At 48.4% G+C, this 9,024-nt stretch overlaps 1 long non-coding RNA gene across 1 annotated transcript; it reads left to right on the top strand.

The window, feature by feature from the left end:
- Window positions 1-280: 280 nt before the first annotated feature.
- Window positions 281-7,087, top strand: LOC123586241. Its single transcript, XR_006706700.1, has 5 exons — window positions 281-1,211; window positions 3,277-3,421; window positions 4,630-4,817; window positions 5,147-5,341; window positions 6,018-7,087. It is a non-coding gene; the product is annotated as an uncharacterized LOC123586241 (long non-coding RNA).
- The last annotated feature ends 1,937 nt before the right edge of the window (window positions 7,088-9,024 follow it).

The raw sequence follows: 9,024 nt of genomic DNA, 5'->3' as shown, positions 1-9,024 counted from the left end.
TAGATTTCTATCTAATTCATATTCCTCTGGTGCCTACGAAAGAAGAACACTGACTTCACACACATCCTTTCGAAGCCCATAAAGAATAATTCTCTTGCCATGACTTACCCGTAGGATAAGACTTTCCCTACCTTTTAGGGGTTACGATATACCCGGTAAGGGATGAAAGACAGATAACAAGATCTGGGGACACATCTACGTGGGGCTGAACAACTAACCGGACCCCAAGAACATTCCCGAGGTCAGCTCTATTTACGCCAAAAAATTTGATGAACAGATTAGATGCTCTCACTTTTCATTCAAATTTAGAGGCCTGGTATAAAGACAGCTATAGATTTATGGAAACGGTAGAGTTATCGGAAAGGGCTGTAGGATGCTAGATTTATACCAGCCGCTGATAATGCAGCACAGTCTGGGGGCAGTTCCTGGTGGCTGACGTCTGAGGAAATAGACGGCAACACCCAACTGCAGATGGCTCCTGATAACTGGCCATCTCTTTTCCGAGTGGCCAGAAGTGTTATTTCGGGAGCACGACACAGAGCAGACCATCTGTTAAGGTTCTGGGGGAAGCTTCAGTTGGTCATACGTGGCGAAGGCAGCCAATGAGTCAGAACTCGAGCACGGCCGTGGACGTGCCAGAGGTCGCCGAACCCCCCGTGCTGACCGCAAGGGAAGGGCTCCGAGCTCCAGGGATCACGGACACTCCGAGGGAAGGGGCTGAGGGCTGCTGGGGTGTCTGCTGGGCCTCTGCCAGGCCTCCGTTGTCCCCGTGTCTTGGAAACCGGGAAACGTGTTGCTTTGCTGTCTATTTTTGGTACCAGAGGACTGTGGCCTTTCCCGAACAAGCGTGTCTCTCGTGTTAACGGTGTGCGAGCAGACGTGCCCTGGGAAGGCTGGTTCGAGGCTAACGGGGCAAGAATCACAACACACAGCGAGTAACTGTAATTTCCCAGAGGAAAAGCGAAGCCTGCAGATCTTCTCAAACCTTTATCCCGAGTGTGAAGTTTTGTTTTCAATGCTTGAAAGGCCAGAGTTGTCTTCGTAAACAGAGACTGGGCCTCAGCAGGCCAGACCAGGGGGACGTCTGACCTCGGCCATCACTGGCCAGGCCCTGACGGGCTCTGGCATTCACCTGCTCTCGTCTCCAACACGTCCCTCGCCCCGGAAAGTTCAGCGTGCGCTTCATATGTCTTGCAAAGCAACAGCGATGGGTAAGTAAGCCATACGATACAAAAATACATGTATGCTGAAACAAAACAGCTTCTTTCTAGATTTCTCTATGGTCAAATTTGGGGTAATTTCTCCCTTTCTCCCTCTCTCCCTCCATTCCTTTCTTCTTTCTTCTCTCCGTTCCTTGTATCTTGCCTCCCTCTCACCCCCCCTTTTTCCTATCCTTCTTGACCCTGCCCCTCTTTTGCTAGTGTTCTGTGCACCTACATTGTCTGCCTATCGAATAATCCCGATCTGGTGTCACCTTTGAATAATCACACACCCCCAAACTCTTTGACTTCCTGCACATCTCTTTATGGTTTTATCTCCCACGAATGTATCTACAGTGAGAACATCGTCTATTCATATCCCTCACCCCACATACAAGGACACTCTGTTCATTGGTTTCTGTAATCCCTAGTGTCTCTTGAGGTGGCACGATGGTCCCCTATCAGCTCTGGTGGCCTCTGACTAATATGTCCCAGCCCATCACCATCTTTAAACAATAATAGACCAGGGAGTGGGGTCCCAATCAGGGGGCTCTACAACCACAGGACTTCCTTTCCTTTTCCTTCTCAGCATCTTGGAGGGTCTCTTCCTCCTTCCCCCCATTCTCCCCGAGCCCATGGCCATCCTCAGGACCAGTAGAGGGTACGTCAGTGCAAAGGGAAGATGGCTGCCCCTCCCCCAATCACCTTCTCTCAGTCTCAAACCTGGCACATCACGACATCCCTTTCCCTCAACTCCCCTCCCCGCAGTCACTGTTCTATAACTCATGCCAGAAACTTTTCTCCATCTCATGTAAATACAATGACCAGATTTTCCAGAAAGTTCTAATTTAAATTTTTCTGTTTGCCAAGCCCTACCTCCCATTTGAGGAAATATGGCCACTCGTCCAATATGGAATATAATGGAAGCCTGTTGTCAGTACCTGTAAAAATAACTCTGATTTTGTCCTTTTTAGGGTCTAAGTAATTGTCGAGCAGCACAAGAAGAAGGAGGGCGTAACAAAGTTAAGGTGCATGACTTTCACACTGGACTTCTCATACTTGCTTGAGAATCTGGAAAAAGCAGCAGACTTTGATTTTGGAAAAACACACAATGTGCAACATCAAACTGCCCTCCACATAAATGGAGAGGACAAATTCTTTTTTTTTTTTTTTTTTTTTTAGTTTGTTTATTTATTTTGAGAGAGACAGAGTGTGAGTGGCAGAGGGGCAGAGAAAGAGGAAGAATGTCAAGCAGGCTCTGTGCTGTCAGCACAGAGCCCACACGGGACTCGAACTCACGAAATCGTGAGACCATGAACCAAACCCAGTGGAAACTGGGAGTCAGATACCCAAGCCGCTGAGCCACCCGGGGGCCCCAAGAGGACAGATTCTTTAATGGGAAGTATCAGAGGAGGTAACGACACAAAGGGAAAGCAGCAAGACCTTTTTTGTTTCACTCATTAATACGTTGACTGTTGTTTCACGCCCACTAAGTGCTGGAGCGTTCTGGGCACTTTGGGAATGCAAAGCAAATATAAGGCATCCCTTTTGCCATCCAGAAGTTCAGTGCAGTGAAGGTAGACACGCCTGCAAATCATTCTCTTTTGTTTTTTAATTTCAAAATCATCATAAACTTATAGGAAAGTTGCAGGTACAAGATGAAGACATTTTTCTTCCATCGCTTAATGCGAAGTTGCCCATCTGTCATCCCAACTCTGATAACCATGTCTCTTATTTTCTGTATTCTGATGCTCTGACAGCTGGGGTCTTGCTGCCCCTGGAGGGGCCGCCCCTAGCAGGGTAGCCCGTTCCTAAAGATGACGAACAACCCGCATCGAGCATGCTTTTCAATGCAAACCAACCAAGCCAGAGTCCGCACCCATGATCTACACCAAACACCTGATCACCCCAAAGCAGGTACCAGACAAGAAGGACAGCTTCTCTGCCCGAGAGCCTACTGATAGTTCAAAACAGCCAATCCCACGCCCGCTCGCCCTGCCTCGCCTGTTCTTCCCATGGAAGCGAGAGTAAAAGCTCTGGTCTACATTTTCCCTTCACTCCCTCTGCTTCCTTACAGACACTGCTTCCCCTTGTGGGCCTGTGTGGGGTGCCACGGCTCCCGGAGGCTATAACCAACTAGATAGATCTTCGACGGCGGTCTCTCGTTCCCATACCTAAATGCTAACAAAACCTGTTAAACCGCGGTCATCTGCGACTACTTCGTGCGTACTTCCTACATAACTACAAAACAACCCTTAAATTTTAGAAAGTAACACTGATACGTTACTGCCATCCAATCTTCAGACACCTTTTCAGTTTTGCCAGTTATCCCAATAATGTCCTCTAGAGCCAAAGGATCCAGACAAGAATCAGACATCACGCGTAGCCGTCAGGCCTCTTTAGTATCGTGTAGGCCGGAACGGTTCCTTGGCCTCTCCTTGACCTTCAGGACCTCGACACTTATTGAGATTACAGGCCAGTTATTTTGCAGGAAGTCCCTCGCTCGGGCCTCTCTGATGCTTCTTTGCACGATTAGGCTCAAGTGCTGCGTCTTTGATGAAATGCCACAGAAGAGACGCTGTGTCCTCAGCGTATGCCTTCGGGTCACGATATCAGTTCGCTTCCTTACTTTGGTCACTTGATGAAATTGTGTCTGCCAGGCTTCTCCACTAAACGGTTACCCTTCTTCCCGTTATAATTTATAACCTTTTCGTGGAGGAAAAACTTTGAAACTATAGAAATATCCTGTTCCTCATCATACGTCCAATTTACGTATTACCACAACTTCTTCCTTTCTATGTTACTCAGTAGGCTACAATCTGTTACCTAGAACCCATTATAATTTGTTACTCTCATTATTTTATATTCAGATTGACCCAAATTTAACAAGTGTGTGCTTTTTAAAAAATTTTTCATTAATGTTTGTTTATTTTTGAGAGAGAGAGAGAGAGTGTAAGCAGAGGAGGGGCAGAGAGAGGGAAGCAGTCTCCAGGCCCTGAGCTGTCAACACAGAGCCTGACGCGGGGCTCGAACTCACAAACCGTGAGATCAACCTGAGCCGAAGTTGGACGCTTAACCGACCGAGCCACCCAGGAGCCCCTAACAAGTGTGTGCTTTTACAAAGTGACCTCAGGGGCGCCTGGGTGGCTCAGTCGGTTGGGCGGCCGACTTCGGCTCAGGTCATGATCTCGCGGTCCATGAGTTTGAGCCCCGCGTCGGGCTCTGTGCTGACAGCTCGGAGCCTGGAGCCTGTTTCGGATTCTGTGTCTCCCTTCTCTCTGACCCTCCCCCGTTCATGCTCTGTCTCTCTCTGTCTCAAAAATAAACGTTAAAAAAATTTTTTTTTTAATAAAAAAAATAAAAAGTGACTTCAATTTCCTTCTGACGTGCCCTCGGACTTTTTAAAGTACTTCCTTGCTTTCTTTCTTAGTGAGATGTTCCAGCCTCTTCTTGTACTTCCTTGCCCCAGCTGCAGAATTGACCGTTTCTCCCAGGAGTCCTGTATCTTTTGAGAGGATGATGGTATTGAGCAGTCAAGCCCCAGGCACTGGATGTGTTCATTTCCATGGGGGTGTTGCCGCTCCCGGCCTTCTTGGGGAGCAGAAGGAGGAAGCATCTGTATGTACCCATATGCACATGTACACATCTGTGCACACACACACACACACACACACATTTTGTTCACATTTATTTCTCTGTCTCTCTCTAACATATGATTCTGTCTTTGGAGAAGGATAGGATAGGGTGGATGATGCCAATAGGTTTGGGGTCCTGAGAAGGTTTTTGTTGTTGTTGTTGTTGTTCCTTGGTTGGTTGATTTATTAGTACGCTAGGGCTACCATAACAAAATGCCACGGACTGGGCGATTTCTACAGCAGCTATTTTCTCACAGTTGTAGAGGCTGGAAGTCTGAGATCGAGGTGTCAGCACGGTTGGTTTCTCCCAAGGTCTCTCTCCTTGGCCAAAAGATGGTCGCCTTCTCCTGTGTCCTCCCATGGAATTCCCTCTTTGCATGTCTGTATCCTGATCTCCCCATCTTGAAAAGACACCTGTCACATCAGATGAGGGCCCACACATCTGCCTTTGTTTTCACTGAAATACGTCTTTGAAGACCGTATCTCCAAATACGGTCACACTCTGAGGTACTAAGGGTTGAATCTGAGAGGGAAGGGGGTACAACTCAGCCTATAATAGTTAATTTACCAGGAAAATCAGCATGCTATTTGGCAAAGGTCTACATGTTCTAAATCTAGAGAACTCAAGCATCAACACAACAAACAGTAATGACGATTTTTATTTTATTTTTATTTGTTAAGAGAGAGAGAGCAAGTGAGCAGGAAAGAGGGGCAGAGGAAGACAGAGAGAAAATTTTAGGCGGGCTCCAAGCCTGAGGCAGGGCTCGATCCCATGGTCCCGGGATCATGACCTGAGCTGAAATCAAGAGTTGGGGACTCAACCAATGGAGCCACCCAGACGCCCCGGTAATGGAGACTTTTAAAAAGAAACAAACAAAAAAAATTCATAGTTCCCCTCTTCAGTGGACAGGCTCTGTCTAAATTGGGATGAGCCAGTCTGCTCACGGCAAAGAAGGACGTCCTTCCCTTCTAGGCCTTTCGATAGCCCGTGGGGACTCTCTTCTCCCTCATATCTGTAGTTACACTCAGTTTCTCATTTTAACTTTACTTGTAATGTCCTAAAAAAATGTCCTTTGAGAATTTAATTGGTTAAAAAGGCATTTTTAAAGACTGACCCTCACGCTAAGCAAAAACAATATCAAGAAATTTCGATTTCTGACGAATTTCATTCTTTGTTTTACAGGATCATCAGTTCCACCTGAAGCCAAAAGGTCCACTTTTTTTTTTTTCTTTTTTTCTTAACATCTAAACTGGCTTCGAATGGAGACAGACTTCTCCTTTACTTATTTCCATCTTACTTTTTTTACAAACTAGTATCCGTGAGCATGCATTTTATGCTACGTAACACAAGGGCATGATTCGACCGTAGTTTCTTTTTGCCACGAGGGGTTGGCACAAAGCTTCCCTCTGCATCAGGTTCCGCTGCACCAGCTCAGCGAGGAGGAGTGTGCGGCGCCCGGGCTCAGGCCGCAGAGCTGGGCTGTTTGGGGCAAGACTCACCATCTTGCTGGCATGCCCTCTCCTCTGCCGTGAAATGGAAGAATTGCCCCCGCCAGGGCGCCTAGTGCCTGGAGAACGCTCAACAATAAACAACTTCGTGCCGAATACTTGTGGGAATCAGAGAGAGAGAGTGTGGCCAAAACCCCCACAACGGTACCCGCCAGCCCGAGAGAAGAATCGAGAAAAGGGGCAGTAGAGAAAGAGCGATAGATGGCAAGCTTTATCGTTTCTGGCGATGGGTCTTGGTGATAGGGTTCAGGAATTGGTGCAGAAGAGCGGAAGTCAAAAATTAGGGGAACTGCGACCCGTTTTCTTTAGATAAACCGTATCTTTATAGGACCATGGTAGATTACACAGAGCATCACGCTTTTCCTTTGATTCCATTGCGCACCCCGGACGGGCATCCCGTCTTCAGACCCGGCTCTGCGTCCCCCTAAATCCCGGGGAGTCGTGCCTCCCTGGCCACCGCAGTAAGAAGCGGTCTGGGGGACACACTCCCCCAGGGTGGCCAGCGGGCACCTTCCCGTGTGCATGAAAGTTCACTGAACTCGCCCCCCTGCCCCCCCCCCCCCGGCCTTGTTCTCTTCCCTTCCATCAGCAGCTCAGAGCTGAGCTGTCCACTAAGCTCTCCTCCACGCCGTCCAAAGGCACTCGTCCCCGGACTCTGAATTAGACACGGCAGAAAAGAGTCTGCAAGGTCAAACGCAGAGTAGTTCCTCTTTCGGTATCAAAATAAAGCATTCCTTGCATTTCCCTGAAATTTCTTCTTCCTCTTCTCCCGCTTCTCCTTCTCCTTTGAGACCGTCCGGGGAGAATTTCCCACGAGCCGAGCTACGCTACATCCTCGACAGGCCTCGACCCCACTGAAGTCGCGGTCTGCTCATTTTAAAACACCAAAACCCGAAGTTTAGCGAGTCCGGAGGTTCCCGAGCTTGGGGCGCGCCTGGGTGGCTCAGCCCGTTAAGGGTCTGACTCTTGATTTCGGCTCAGGGCACGATCCCGGGGTCGTGGGAGTGAGCCCCTCTGTTCTTCCACACTTCCCACAGATCCTCGTGGCTGACCCACGTCTCAAAATTTCTTGCCCGGACATGACACTTCACACGCACACGCGCACACACACACGCACACACACGTGCATATGTCTGCGTGCATGCAAAGCTATACACGTGCATCTAACACCCCGTACACAGAACGCCTGCATACCCGCATCCCTGCACAAACACACACGAACATCCTCACATCGTGCTCCTACATACGTGCCCTTACCCCGCCCCCCACAGCCCTGAGCACACACACTCATCTACGCACACAAATGTCTATACACATAATTACACCCTGAACACCCATCGGTGTACCTACCCTGACGCACACGCTCCCCTGCGGGCACACACCCTTACACACGTGCCAATACCGTTGCCACGCACACACACCCCTGAACACACGCTCCCCGTACACACACAGACCTGCCCGCGCATGCACACGCGCCCGGCCACTGTCAGAACACGGATGAAAGCGGAAGAAGCTAGGATCGCGTGTTATCATTTTGTATTTCCAATAATGGGACCAAGGGAAATTTTCTCTCTGCGTTAATTTTTTTTTTTAATGATGTTATTTGGCAATACATATATACGGAGAGGAGAAAGGTCATTTCAGGTCATCCAGTCAAGAAGTTTCCGTGCTGAGGAGACATTTGAGGCAACCTAACTAAGACCATGTCAAGAACTTCACTCAGAAGACACCTTTGTGTGCCCTCATTTTGTTTTGCTTTTTAAAAGATTATGCATGGGGCGCCTGGGTGGCGCAGTCGGTTAAGCGTCCGACTTCAGCCAGGTCACGATCTCGCGGTCCGTGAGTTCGAGCCCCGCGTCGGGCTCTAGGCTGATGGCTCAGAGCCTGGAGCCTGTTTCCGATTCTGTGTCTCCCTCTCTCTGCCCCTCCCCCGTTCATGCTCTGTCTCTCTCTGTCCCAAAAATAAATAAACGTTGAAAAAAAAAATTTTTAAAGATTATGGAATTGAAAACATGGCCTTTGTTCTACCTCGTATTCGATTACCGGTGAATTTTTACAATTAAAAAAAAATTTTTTTTTTTTTAAATTTTGAGAGAGAGAGAGGGTGTGAGCAGGGGAGGGGCAGAGAGAGAGAGGGAGACACAGAATCCGAAGCAGGCTCCGGGCTCCGAACTGTCAGCCCAGAGCCCGACGTGGGGCTCGAACCCATGAGCTGTGAGATCGTGACTTGAGCCAGAGTCGGTCGCTCAACCGACTGAGCCACCCTGGCGCCCCTGAATTTTTGCAATTTTAGAATACTTAAGTATTTTAGTTGAGCGCGTGCTATCCCAGCTTTGAAAAACAATGGTAAAACACAGAGGTTCCATCCAGGGATACCGTCCTTGGACCATTTATTACCAACGACTTACGGGAGCAGAACTTCTGGAGCTTTTGAGAGTACAGAGAGAAGGCTTGGCCTGGTGCTGCTTACACGTTCTGGGCTCTCCCCATCTACATGTCTGAGATTCAATTTCTTTTGCCTTGAAAAGAACTAGAGTGGATGCTTTTCTATTAGGACAGATATACCTTGTTATCCTCCAACCTATGTGTTAACATTTACGAGGAGAGAAGTACTGGGCACAATAAAACCATTTCCGATGTGTCATGTTTTATAGTGAGTCACGCATCTGTCTAACCAGATA

Source organism: Leopardus geoffroyi, chromosome C3 (assembly GCF_018350155.1).
Source record: "Leopardus geoffroyi isolate Oge1 chromosome C3, O.geoffroyi_Oge1_pat1.0, whole genome shotgun sequence".
Lineage (NCBI taxonomy): Eukaryota > Metazoa > Chordata > Mammalia > Carnivora > Felidae > Leopardus > Leopardus geoffroyi.
Note: the sequence above shows the minus strand (reverse complement) of the source record. Positions and strands in the feature narration are given on the sequence as shown.